Raw genomic sequence first — 13444 nt, 5'->3', positions numbered from 1 at the left:
ATGTTTTGTAAAATATATTCAGACCCTTAGGTCTTGGGACTTCTTTAGGAAACAGATCACTTAAATGAGAAGATGGACCTCCTCAGGTTATTGATACTGAAGTGTTACTTACGTTTGGCTGCATGTGTGGACAGCCTTCATCCCCACCCATGACATTTCATGTTGACTTATTGTCAGGGTGCTGATGACCATGATGTTGAAAGCCCCCTCAACCCAGATCATCATGATGTTACAATTGGTGTGTAAAAGATAATTGTGTAAGAAATATTGCTTCAAATTAAATTGCAAGTCAAGTGGTTATCAATTTTAGAAGTGCATTTAGCATTAGCTTTCTTTCAGTAGTTCACGTGATAAAATTATTGTGCCAATATTAGGTTGAAAAATTAATTTTTTAAATTATACAAAAACAAGATCTTAAAAAGAGAGCTGGTGTACAATGAGGCATACCCAGCTGAATAGTGCCCTGATTGCATCGGTGTTGTCTGGAAATGTTGGTCGGTTTTCATGCAGCAGAAATTTTTCACCATGTAAATTAGGAGACAATGTGTTCAGCTTGTGTAGTGTATTAAAACACCATTATATTTTTGGTATTATTCTTAGTACCACTTTTGGCCAATAAGCTTTTATGGTATGGAGGGTACTTCTTGTACCACTGTTAACTGAGTGCTGGATGTGAATCCTAAAAATGTATAGGAAATTGGTGAACAAGCTCTTCCGTATAGGAAAAATGGTTTTATTTTTTTTTATTAAAACCGTACTGTGTTCTTCCATATAGCGAAAACATATTTTTATGTGTGATTTGGCATTTATAATTTTATACACACACAGTGTGTATGCCCTGGAACAGCTGGGAAATTGAGAAAAATGCACGAGTTTTTAGAAACCCAGGAATTTTCCATTATTTAAGTTCGGTTAAATTTTTGTAATTTTGATTGGTAAGAACTGATACTGTAACAAAGAATTTTAGAGTACTACTGCAGAATATTGCATCAATAAAACCTAATCAATAGAATGACACCAAAATAAAACCAGCTTTAAAGAAAAATTTCCATTTACAACAAAACAGTACATGGTGGACACTAGATCATCTGTGGACAGCAAAATTTCAAAGGATTTCGGACAAAGACTACGCAATTCTTTGTAACTAAAAACTGCTTCTGATGAGTATGACATCACAGCTGTTGAAATTTCAAACAAGTCCTGGGAAAATATTGTGAATGTTGGTTTGAGAAGTGTTCTGTTCAAATCAAAGTTAATTTCCTTGTACGCAAAGTGATTTGTTACATGTGAGAATGTGCGATGACTTTCTTAAATCCAGAGTGTTTCACTCTTTCAAAACTTAAACCTTTGAGAACCAGCCACTTAGAAAAATTTCAATCCCATAAGACTGGTTATTTATCCAATTATTTGAAATTTTTTAGACACAATTTTGTTTGATCTGTCTTATAAAGGGTAAAATATGCTTAAAAGAGCACACTTCAGCATTAGTTTTCATATTAGTTTGTTAATAGATTGCAAATTGTGCAATGATAGTGAAAAGTCTATATGCAGTGCGAGTTGAACTCTTGAGGACTTTCATACATAATTGGCTCTTCTATGAAAAAGTCGAAGTGATGACGAAACCTGTGTTCAGATGGATAACCCACAAGATGTTCAATACACAACAACGAAATTTAGAATAGTGCTTGTCAGAAATATTCACCTGCTGCTATTTAAGCTCTGTTTCAGCATCCTGCCTAAGCATGCTTGGAAAAAAAAAATTACAACAAATATACAGTGAAACCTTTTGAAGACCACCCATTTAAGCTGAACGGGCATATTTTTGAGGAATAGAAATAACCTTCCATAAGACGAATGCGTCTTTATCATCTTTAAGATGGCCTCCCCTATTCCCAACCAAAGACCACTCTTTAACTCACAATGTCCTTCCTGTAAGATGGCCACAATCAGAAGAGGGTATTACAATACCGTTGTACTGTAAGGTTTCCTGTCGACAGTATGACACAACAATCTCTTAAAATTTCGTTGTCATTGGTACTTCAAACAGCTAATAGTTGTGATTCTTCCTCTGTAGTGAACAGTCATGGCTACTTCAAATAAAAGAAAATCTATTCACCAGAACAGCGAATTTCTGTTATATTGAAAAAGGAAAATCTCAGAGTCGGTCAGTGAGCTTACTTGTGGAAAAGTCAACAGAATACAATTGCAAATTGCTGTTGATGTACTGTTGTTGTTGTGGTCTTCAGTCCTGAGACTGGTTTAATGCAGCTCTCCGTGCTACTCTATCATGTGCAAGCTTCTTCATCTCCCAGTACCTACTGCAACCTACATCCTTCTGAATCTGCTTAGTGTATTCATCTCTTGGTCTCCCTCTACGATTTTTACCCTCCACGCTGCCCTCCAATACTAAATTGGGGATCTCTTGATGCCTCAGAACATGTCCTACCAACCGATCCCTTCTTCTAGTCAAGTTGTGCCACAAACTTCTCTTCTCCCCAATCCTATTCAATACCTCCTCATTAGTTATGTGATCTACCCCCTTATCTTCAGCATTCTTCTGTAGCACCACATTTCGAAAGCTTCTATTCTCGTCTTGTCCAAACTATTTATCATCCATGTTTCACTTCCATACATGGCTACACTCCATACAGATACTTTCAGAAACGACTTCCTGACACTTAAATCTATACTCGATGTTAACAAATTTCTCTTCTTCAGAAACTATTTCCTTGCCATTGCCAGTCTACATTTTATATCCTCTCTACTTCGACCATCATCAGTTATTTTGCTCCCTAAATAGCAAAACTCATTTACTACTTTAAGTGTCTCATTTCCTAATCTAATCCCCTCAGCATCACCCGATTTAATTTGACTACATTCCATTATCCTCGTTTTGCTTTTGTTGATGTTCATCTTATATCCTCCTTTCAAGACACTGTCCATTCCGTTCAACTGCTCTTCCACGTCCTTTGCTGTCTCTGACATAATTACAATGTCATCGGCAAACCTCAAAGTTTTTACTTCATTCCATGAATTTTAATACCTATTCTGAATTTTTCTTTTGTTTCCTTTACTGCTTGCTCAATATACAGTTTGAATAACATCGGGGAGAGGCTACAACCCTGTCTCACTCCTTTCCCAACCACTGCTTCCCTTTCATGCCCCTCGACTCTTACAACTGCCATCTGGTTTCTGTACAAATTGTAAATAGCCTTTCGCTCCCTGTATTTTACCCCTGCCACTTTCAGAATTTGAAAGAGAGTATTCCAGTTAACATTGTCAAAAGCTTTCTCTAAATCTACAAATGCTAGAAACGTAGGTTTGCCTTTTCTTAATCTTTCTTCTAAGATAAGTCGTAAGGTTAGTATTGCCTCACGTGTTCCAACATTTCTACGGAATCCAAACTGATCTTCCCCAAGGTCCGCTTCTAAGTTTTTCCATTCGTCTGAAGAATTCGCATTAGTATTTTGCAGCTGTGACTTATTAAACTGATAGTTCGGTAATTTTCACATCTGTCAACACCTACTTTCTTTGGGATTGGAATTATTATATTCTTCTTGAAGTCTGTGGGTATTTCGCCTGTCTCATACATCTTGCTCACCAGATGGTAGAGTTTTGTCATGACCGGCTCTCCCAAGGCCATCAGTAGTTCTAATGGAATGTTGTCTACTCCCGGGGCCTTGTTTTGACTCAGGTCTTTCAGTGCTCTGTCAAACTCTTCACGCAGTATCTTATCTCCCATTTCATCTTCATCTACATCCTCTTCCATTTCCATAATATTGTCCTCAAGTACATCGCCCTTGTATAGACCCTCTATATACTCCTTCCACCTTTCTGCCTTGCCTTCTTTGCTTAGAACTGGGTTGCAATCTGAGCTCTTGATATTCATGCAAGTGGTTCTCTTCTCTCCAAAGGTCTCTTTAATTTTCCTGTAGGCAGTATCTATCTTACCCCTAGTGAGACAAGCCTCTACATCCTTACATTTGTCCTCCAGCCATCCCTGCTTAGCCATTTTGCACTTCCTGTCGATCTCATTTTTGAGACGTTTGTATTCCTTTTTGCCTGCTTCATTTACTGCATTTTTATATTTTCTCCTTTCATCAATTAAATTCAATATTTCTTCTGTTACCCAAGGATTTCTATTAGCCCTCGTCTTTTTACCTACTTGATCCTCTGCTGCCTTCACTACTTCATCCCTCACAGCTACCCATTCTTCTTCTACTGTATTTCTTTCCCCCATTCCTGTCAATTGTTCCCTTATGCTCTCCCTGAAACTCTCTATAACCTCTGGTTCTTTCAGTTTATCCAGGTCCCATCTCCTTAAATTCCCACCTTTTTGCAGTTTCTTCAGTTTCAATCTGCAGTTCATAACCAATATATTGTGGTCAGAATCCACATCTGCCCCTGGAAATGTCTTACAATTTAAAGCCTGGTTCCTAAATCTCTGTCTTACCATTATATAATCTATCTGATACCTTTTAGTATCTCCAGGATTCTTCCAGGTATACAACCTTCTTTTATGATTCTTGAACCAAGTGTTAGCTATGATTAAGTTATGCTCTGTGCAAAATTCTACACGGCGGCTTCCTCTTTCATTTCTTCCCCCCCAATCCATATTCACCTACTATGTTTCCTTCTCTCCCTTTTCCTACTGACGAATTCCAGTCACCCATGACTATTAAATTTTCGTCTCCCTTCACTACCTGAATAATTTCTTTTATCTCGTCATACATTTCATCAATTTCTGCTTGATGTACTAAGGAATGGAAAGAAAATGCCAACAAAAATTCAAAGAAAAGACTGTGAAAATCATTAGAAGACATTAATAACCTAACTGAACAGTTTAACACTTTCGCTGCGGCTGACGCTTATAAGCGTCCGCGCTCACTATCGGATTACTCAGTCTACTTGCAGCATCTAAGCTAGCATCAAAGTGTGTAAAATTTTGTTTTGTGTGGTCAGTTATTGTCATTTAGAGGCTGCAGAAGAATTGCAGAGTGATGATTGCGTGGAAGCACAACTTTCGAATCTGTTTCGTGACAGTTCCAAATCTGACGATACGGATCACGTCGATTGTGTGGAAATCGACAACGAAAAAGAGCCCGACCTGTTACACGGAGATAATCCAGGAGAGTCCTGGCATAAAGAACTACATAATATGCAGTATCACCCATTTACGAATGAAGTTTTGCAAATTCATCCTTCTGGCAATTTTCCTATGGATTTCTTCAGATTATTGGTAATAGACGAATTGTTGCAACTTGTAGTTGATAACGATAATGCAGTCAACATATTGCAGAGCGAAAATACAAAAGAGGGCTCCAGGATCTGTAAATGGAAACCTCTAAGTATAGGCGAATTACTAGTTTTCCTGGGTGTTTAGTTACATATGGGTAACGTTAAATATTCGCGATTACAAGACTACTGGAAGAAAGAACCGCTGTTTGAGAATAGAGGAATAGCGATGAGTATAAGCAGAGACCGGTATTTGATCATATTACGCTCTCTGCATTTTGCAAAAAATCCAGTTCCAGGAAAGATATATAAGATACGACCTATATAGGATTATTTTAACACAAGAATGTCTCAAGTGTATTACCCGGGAAGAGATTTATCAATAGATGAATCAATGATTCTTTGGAGGGAAGATAGACAATACGTAAAAAGCAAACGTAATAAATATGGCATTAAGATGTACATGCTCAACAATCCAGACAGTTTCATAAATAAGTGCGCTGTGTACACAGGAAGTAGTGGAGATATGGGGGGAAAAGGGCGTTTTGCATTTGATGGCAGAGAAGCTGCATGTTGGTCATCACATTTACTTGGACAATTATTATAACAGTTTTTATTTAGCTACAACTCTGTTGAACCTAAAAACACTTTCCACGGATACTCTGAAATTAAATTGGAAATATACCCCCGAAGACGTTGTATCGGCAAAACTTGGGAGAGGAGAGACAATTGCGCCGTATTCTAGTGGAGTTATGATTGGAAAATGGAAGGATCGACGAGAGGTTTCCTGCATTTCCACAGAACATCGAAATGTTATGGAGCAAGTGACGAATGCACGCCAGCAAATAGTCATGAAACCTTTGCCTGTTAGTAGGTACAAGGCGTGTGTCTGGGACTGATAAACAAGATCAGATGTTATTGTATTATTTGTGTGAGCGAATGACTACCCGCTGGCTGAAAAGCTATTCTTTCATTCATTGACATGCTAGTTTTCACTTCTCTATATCTGTAAAACAAGTACTCGGGAAATAAAATGACATTGTACGATTACAGAATGAACATAATAAAGGGCTTCCTTCCACCAATGGACGTTCCACGAAATGTGAGCAAGAAACATCACAAACACACGTTGTGCAAAAGCGGGAAGCTACTGCAGGGAAGAAGCAAGTTTTGGAGAAGCGGTGTAAGAAGTGCGCGGAACAAGGCAAGCGCACGGATACACCATACGAGTGTACAACCTGCCCAGACAAACCTGGATACTGTTTGAACTTCTGTATAATTTCCCATAAGTAGCAAAAACTTGATAGTATCGGGGAAATTCAGATTATCAAAGACAACTTCTTTTATTTCTTTTTATGACTTGAAAGATTAGAACTTTTTTCAGGAGTACTCAGAAAATGAGGTTTTCTTTTGTGTTAAGTCAACTTATTTCTTATTGCATTGTAAAGCGTTCACTTCATTTTTTTTGCGAAAGAATTGTGCTAAATTTGTTTTAATAGCACCGCAATTGAAGTGATGGGGGACACAAGAGAAACCTCCACTTGGGGTGTGTTTCACTTACTAATTTCTACATATCCTGGCGTACCCTAGGCGTCTATGATAAATGTAGACGGCTAATTCTCTCATACTAGGAGCAAATATGCTACTAAATTGACTTCCTCTATCAGAGTCAATCATAAAAATGCGCATTTGAAGTAAATATAATTTCAAATGAATCCAGTTTCCTTTTTTTACTACTTAAGAATTTATTTGGGTTTTGGAATTCAAATTTTTCCTGAATGCACTGGATTTGTTGCTTGTTTGAATTGTATTTTTTGTTATATTATCAACAAATCACGAGCATTTGAATGACGCCTGTGACCCTGTAGGTGTCAGACAGAAACAGACTTTAAAACATGACCACAATACAGTCAAAGCTTATTTGAAGTAATGCATCTAAGGTGTCGTCATCATTAAGTCTGTATAGAACATGATCATACATATCTTACAAGGTCTTGACGTGAGCCCGTAGCTCAGGTGTGCTTAGGAGCATCGGCTCCGAGCGGTACCTGCCGATTCAGAGTGTTACCGGCCCGCACTCGCACGTTGCTGGACCGCATTGTAGAGTTGCGCGCCTGCACCGATGCCGCAGTGAAAGTGTTAATAGAGCATGTGCCAGAAGATTACCTACTAGTGGTTCGATGCCCCAAGAAAAAGCTCTTAAATATGCTTCTCATCATGGAATTCCTAATTCTATGCAAGCAATGCCTGGGTGGACCTATTTCATGTTTGTCACAGTATTGTTTTGCGAATAGTCTAGGGAGAAGTTAATAATAAAGATGTATCTGACTGAAAGTTGAAATTTAGTGTAATTACAAGTGTCTGTTGTGATGCTGACATTTACAACATGGATGAAACAGGTCATTTTTTAAGCTATTCTAGGCAAAACATTAACTGAATAGTGATTAGTGCAAAGACAGCAAAATGGCAAAACAAAGATTAAGGTCAGTCTTTAACCTCTGTAGCGAAAAAGAACCACTACTGATACATATAGCAAATCACTCATGGTTTTTCGAAAACAATGACATTGCCTTGCTTGTTGTCTCTTGGCATGCAAATAATAATGCATGGATGATGTATGATATGTTTTGTTCTTGACTGAATAACTTAAATTCCAAAATGAACATTCAGAAACAAAAGCCTTTCCGTGAATAATGCACAGTGACTGCAGTGAAGAGTTATCAAATATGGAAGTAAGTTTTTGTCCTGCCAACACATTGTTCAGTATGTTGACCAAGGAGTGAGCCAGTGTTTTAATTACCAAAAGAAACTTCTTTGTACCCTAGTTGTGAAGTCTGTGACTGGGTGATGCTGTCAGCTGGATTAAGTGTGTGGAATAAAGTGAAAAACAAAAAAAATAGAAAATGCTTCATTAATTCTGGTTTTCAGTCTCCAACAAATGCAGATGCTGGAGAAGGTCATGATTAATCAATAAACATACTTGGACGCTTATGCTATGCTGCCAGTATTGAATTGTACATTTCTACACTGAACGAAGAAATTGTATACTTTCAATAGTAATAATTGGGAAGATGATGTGGAAATGAATCCATGTCCTAACAAGGGATCCTCCCCATCGCACCCCCCTCAGATTTAGTTACAAGTTGGCACAGTGGATAGGCCTTGATACTCTGAACACAGATCAACTGAGAAAACAGGAAGAAGTTGTGTGGAACTGTGAAAAAATAAGCAAAATATACAATCTGAGTAGTCCATGGGTCACATAAGCAACATATTGGACAAAGTGAGCGTAGGAGCGCCGTGGTAGTGTGAGCAGCTGCTGAAAGAGAGGTCCTTGGTTCAAGTCTTACCTTGACTGAAAATTTTACTTTCTTTATTTTTGCATAGTTATTACCTGTCTGTTCGTTCATTGACATCTCTGTTCACTGTAATAAGTTTTGTGTCTGTGTTTTGCGACCGCATCACAAAACCGTGCGATTAGTAGACGTAAGGACGTGCCTCTCCAATGGGAACAGAAAACATTTGATCGCAATGTCATAGGTCAACCGATTTCTCCACAGGAAAACACATCTGATATATTCTATACGACACTGGTGACAGCATGTGTGTCACATGCCAGGAATATGTTGTCGACCCACCTAACTTGTACACTTGGCGAATGGGTAAAAAGATTCTTCTACCTTGCCCGATTTAGGTTTTCTTCTGGATGTGATAATCACTCCCAAAAAAGTGATGAAAACATGAGTTTGTCACATAAACTGAAAATAAAAAATTAAACTTTTCACTGGATGGAAGATTTGAACCAAGGACCTTTCGTTCCGCAGCTGCTCACGAGACCACGGCGCTCTTGCGTTCCCATTGCCATTAATGTTGCCTATCTTCCCTTGAACTACTCAGTTTGTATATTTTGCTTATTTTTTCACAGTTCCACACAACTTCTTCCTGTTTTCTCAATTGATCTGTGTTCAGTTTTTCAAGGCCTATCCACTGTGCCAACTTATAACTAAATCTGAGGGGGGTGCGATGGGGAGGTTCCCTTGTAAGTGTAGTGGCAAGCAAAACAGTGATAGTGAAGATGATAAAATTCCTGTAGAGGTAATCCCATTAGGCAACATCTTAAATAGTATTGCTAGACACAAGTCCCTCGTTACAGTTTTCCAACCAGAAACTGACATACTTGCTGTCTGAGGTGTAAAATGGATATGAAAATATGACAACAGACTTACGAAAAAGTGTGTGCAAATGGCAAGTTCTGTGTATTTTCATATGCAAACTGTTAGGTATGTACTGTGTTTCTACTATGGTTATTAATACGTAAGGAGCTTCTTTTTCATTTTAACAGTTGGCTTTAATTGTGTTTAAATGAGTATTTTACCGTGCTCACCCTTATAAAGACTACCCCTCCAGACGACCACTTTCTCACAAAAGTTCCAAGTCGTCAGCTTAAAGAGGTTTCACTGTACATGAAAGGTTTTCTTATAGCTCTACTGTATATTAATTCAAACCATTAACTTTTCATACTCTTGTATTTGTGTGTTGGGTACTTAAAGAAATGTTGCCATAGGCCGACAACATCCCATGTCCTATGCTCTGAATATCTGCCATCATTGGCTGACGAGATCACGTGACATGACTGGCTGACAAAATCTCATTTTCATTGGTTTGGAAACTACCAGGCTGCGTTTGGTGAAATTCATATTTATTCTGTCATAATACAAAAATATGCAGTGTTAATGATGCCATGCATCAAAAATCTTTCATAAGCGCAATGTGTGTTGCTGCATTTTGTTTGTTGAAGTGCTGGGAAGTTTTGTGCCTGTGTATAAAACATTTACTATTCAATGGACTGGTAAGTTTTACAGCTCTAAGGGAAAGTATATTGTCACTTAACACGGAAAAAAATGTGCATTCACCAGGGAAAAGTGTTTTTAACTGCGATTTTTTTTCCCGTGTTTACACCCTGATAAAGTTGAGCAGCTAAAATGCAGTGCTGTAACTGTGTATGCAAGTATGTTAAGCAAGTTAACCTGATGATTGCATATCTACATCCATAGTCTGCAAACAACTGAAGTGCATGGTAGAGGGTATGCCCCATTGTACCAGTTGAGCTTTTCCTTGTTCCATTCACATATGGAGCATGATAATTATGATGGTTTAAATGCCTCTGTGATTACTGAAATTAGTCTGATCTTTTCCTCACAATTGGGAGCAACGTGTAGGAGGTTGTAGGACATTCCTAGAGTTGTTGGTTGGTTTGTGGGATTAAAGGGACCAGACTGCTACGGCCATCGGTCCCTAGAGTTGTCATTCAAACCCAGTTCTTGAAATTTTGCATGTTGGTTTCCTCAGACTAGTTTCGTCTGTCTTGAAGCGTTTTCCAGTTCAGTTCTTTCAACATCTCTGTGACATTCCTGCAGGTCACGCAAATGTGTGACCATTTGTGTGCCCTTCTTTGTATATAGGTATATTCAGTATCTCCCAGTCCTATCTGATATGGGCCTCACACACTTCAGCAATATTCTAGGATGAGTTGCATGAGTTATTTGTAAGCAACTTCCTTTATAGACAGTTACATTTCACTAGTATTCTACCAATAAATTAATTATAGTTTGTTACCTGCTTTACGCATGAATGAGAGTATTTGATCGTTCAATGTTATATCTGTACAAAGTGTTAGTCACGTATTTGTACAAGTTCAGTGATTCCAATAGTGGCTCACTGATATTACAGTTGTAGGATGCATTTTATTATTATTATTATTATTATTTTCATTTTGTGAAATGCACAGCTTTACATTTTCTGAACATTTGAAGTAAGTCTCCAATTAATGCGTCATATTTAAATCTTATCAAGATCTGACTGAATATTCTACAGCTTCTTCGACTGTACTTCATTATAGATAACTGCATCATCCGCTCGAGAGATGTCAGCATAGTTGGCTGTTTTTCTTAAGATGTGTGAGCAAGATAAATTCCCATCCCTAGTTTCTCTGGCTTCATAATCAGATGGTTGGGTTGCAAATCTATTTAGTGCACTATCAGGGCTGTTCAATAAATAATGCCCCAGTTATTAGTTTTGACAGCCATTAATACATGGCCTATGTTGGAAAACTTCCACACATGAACTTAAAACTTGATGTTTCTTTTGCACATATTCGAAGTCTTGAATCATTCTGACAGGTGGAAAAGCTGTAGTGAACCACCAAAGTGGCATCCAGGCCAGATACACTACAAGCAGTGAGCTGTAATTGAATTTTGACTGGAAAAAGAAGCTGTGTGAACATCCTTAAATGTTTGTGTGCATTGTATGAAATGATATTGTTGATAGTACTGTAGGGTGATGGACAGAGTACTGAAGATCACAAAGTGCAGAAACAGTTCATCCGGGACGTCCTCTCAAGATTGTTGCTTCAGACATGGTGAATTGCATGGATCCTCTTAGTCATGCAGACTGGCAAATTACATCTCGACAGTTGGCTCTACAGCTATTGGTGAGCATTGAAGTTGCATGTGTAATGATTGAGACGCTAAGATATTTAAAGGCGTTCTCAATGCGGGTTGCATGAATGCTCACAATGGGACATTTCATGTTAACTGCTGTATCAGTTCAATGTCAAGGGAGAGGCCTGTGTGTCAGATCATTATTACAGGTGACAAAAGAGTGCGTCACTCTGAGCCAGAAACAAAAAGGCAGTCTGGATTGGCACTCGCACTGCTGACAGTCATGGTGATAGCCCCATAGGATAGTGATGGTGTCGTTCTCATGAGTGTGTTGCCAGAAGAGTCAACCATTAATTCATAGGCACATGTGAGGACTGCAAACTCGGGAACCATTTCCAGCATGTTCAGTCTGACAAGAAACCAAAGGAAATCTTGCTTTAACATTACAGTGCACTCCAACACATGAGTCTTGGAATACATGCCTGTACACAATGCTGGTGTAAGGCCATAGAACAAGGAAACGAAAAAGTCCATGTGAAAGAAATGTTCATTGATATTGACACGAAATTCTTACTCCTAGGAATAAAATAATAATTATGGGGCGTTAGTAAGCAACTCTTGCAGTATTGCAACTCGACATTGTATTTACATTCTGAAAGCCTTTCGGGTACTTATCTATTGTAATCTTTTCCGTGTGCTGAACACTTACATGCAATTGTGCTTACTTGTATGCCCTTCTACTTTTCAATTGTTCTGCTATCGAATAATCATTTTACTTTGACATTCTCTTGACAACAATTCCAAATACTTTTTATTCAGTATATTCTATCATGTTTATATTTCATTTTGTCTGTAATTTTCTCCGCAATAACTGCCTGTTTCAATTTAAGATTTTTGTTTCTTTTGCCACCATCACTGCATCATCTTGAGTTGGCTGTGTAAGTAACTTTGTCAGTGACAGTTTAATCTTAATTGTCAAAGATTTGACTTACACTGCTGACCATTGAAACTACAAAGGAGGATAAAAAATGATGAAATTCTACATATTGCATATATGGAACAGTTGTAAGAAAAAATTAAATTTGTAGGTGATTTGGGGGTTTACAGATTTTGATCCCCAGCGACGCGAGGCAACTTTAAAATTTCAAATGGGAACCCCCATTTTTTATTGCAGAATCAGATTCTAGGAAAAAACTACGTTCATTTTGTCTTAAACATTTTTTTGGTTCTTGGTAGTTGGCGCTGTAATTCAAGAAAATCCATTGTTCTCATTTTTAAGTGGAAAATGGTCACGTATAATTAAAAATACTTATTTACTTCATAAATTTTGATTCACTAAAACTCTCCCTCTCTCCCCATAGGGTGGGATTTGAGAGAGAGATGAATTAGAGTTTTACAAATGTTGACCCAAATATTAATTTTTTCCGCAGATTTGGATAAGTTTTGTTTGTTCGTGGTCACGAGGCCACACAACTTTTAATTATCAAACAAATCATCTGACTAGATAACTAACCAAATATCCTACTTACGAACGAGTGAACTCATTAACTAAAAAACTGACTGACTCGCGAACCTAATTTTTTATGAGATTCGGAGTAATCACTCTTGTTTGTCGAGAAGTCTCACAACTGGAGTGCTTGCTTAATTTGAGTCGTTTAGTTTCGAATGGAAAAACGTAGAAAACGACATTCATACATTTATTGACTTAAATCACATTGTTCATATCTTTATTTTATTTCGGAATATCGCGCGTGTTCGTCGTTTACACT

This window comes from Schistocerca nitens, chromosome 2, assembly GCF_023898315.1.
Source record: "Schistocerca nitens isolate TAMUIC-IGC-003100 chromosome 2, iqSchNite1.1, whole genome shotgun sequence".
In the NCBI taxonomy this organism is placed as follows: domain Eukaryota; kingdom Metazoa; phylum Arthropoda; class Insecta; order Orthoptera; family Acrididae; genus Schistocerca; species Schistocerca nitens.
Note: the sequence above shows the minus strand (reverse complement) of the source record.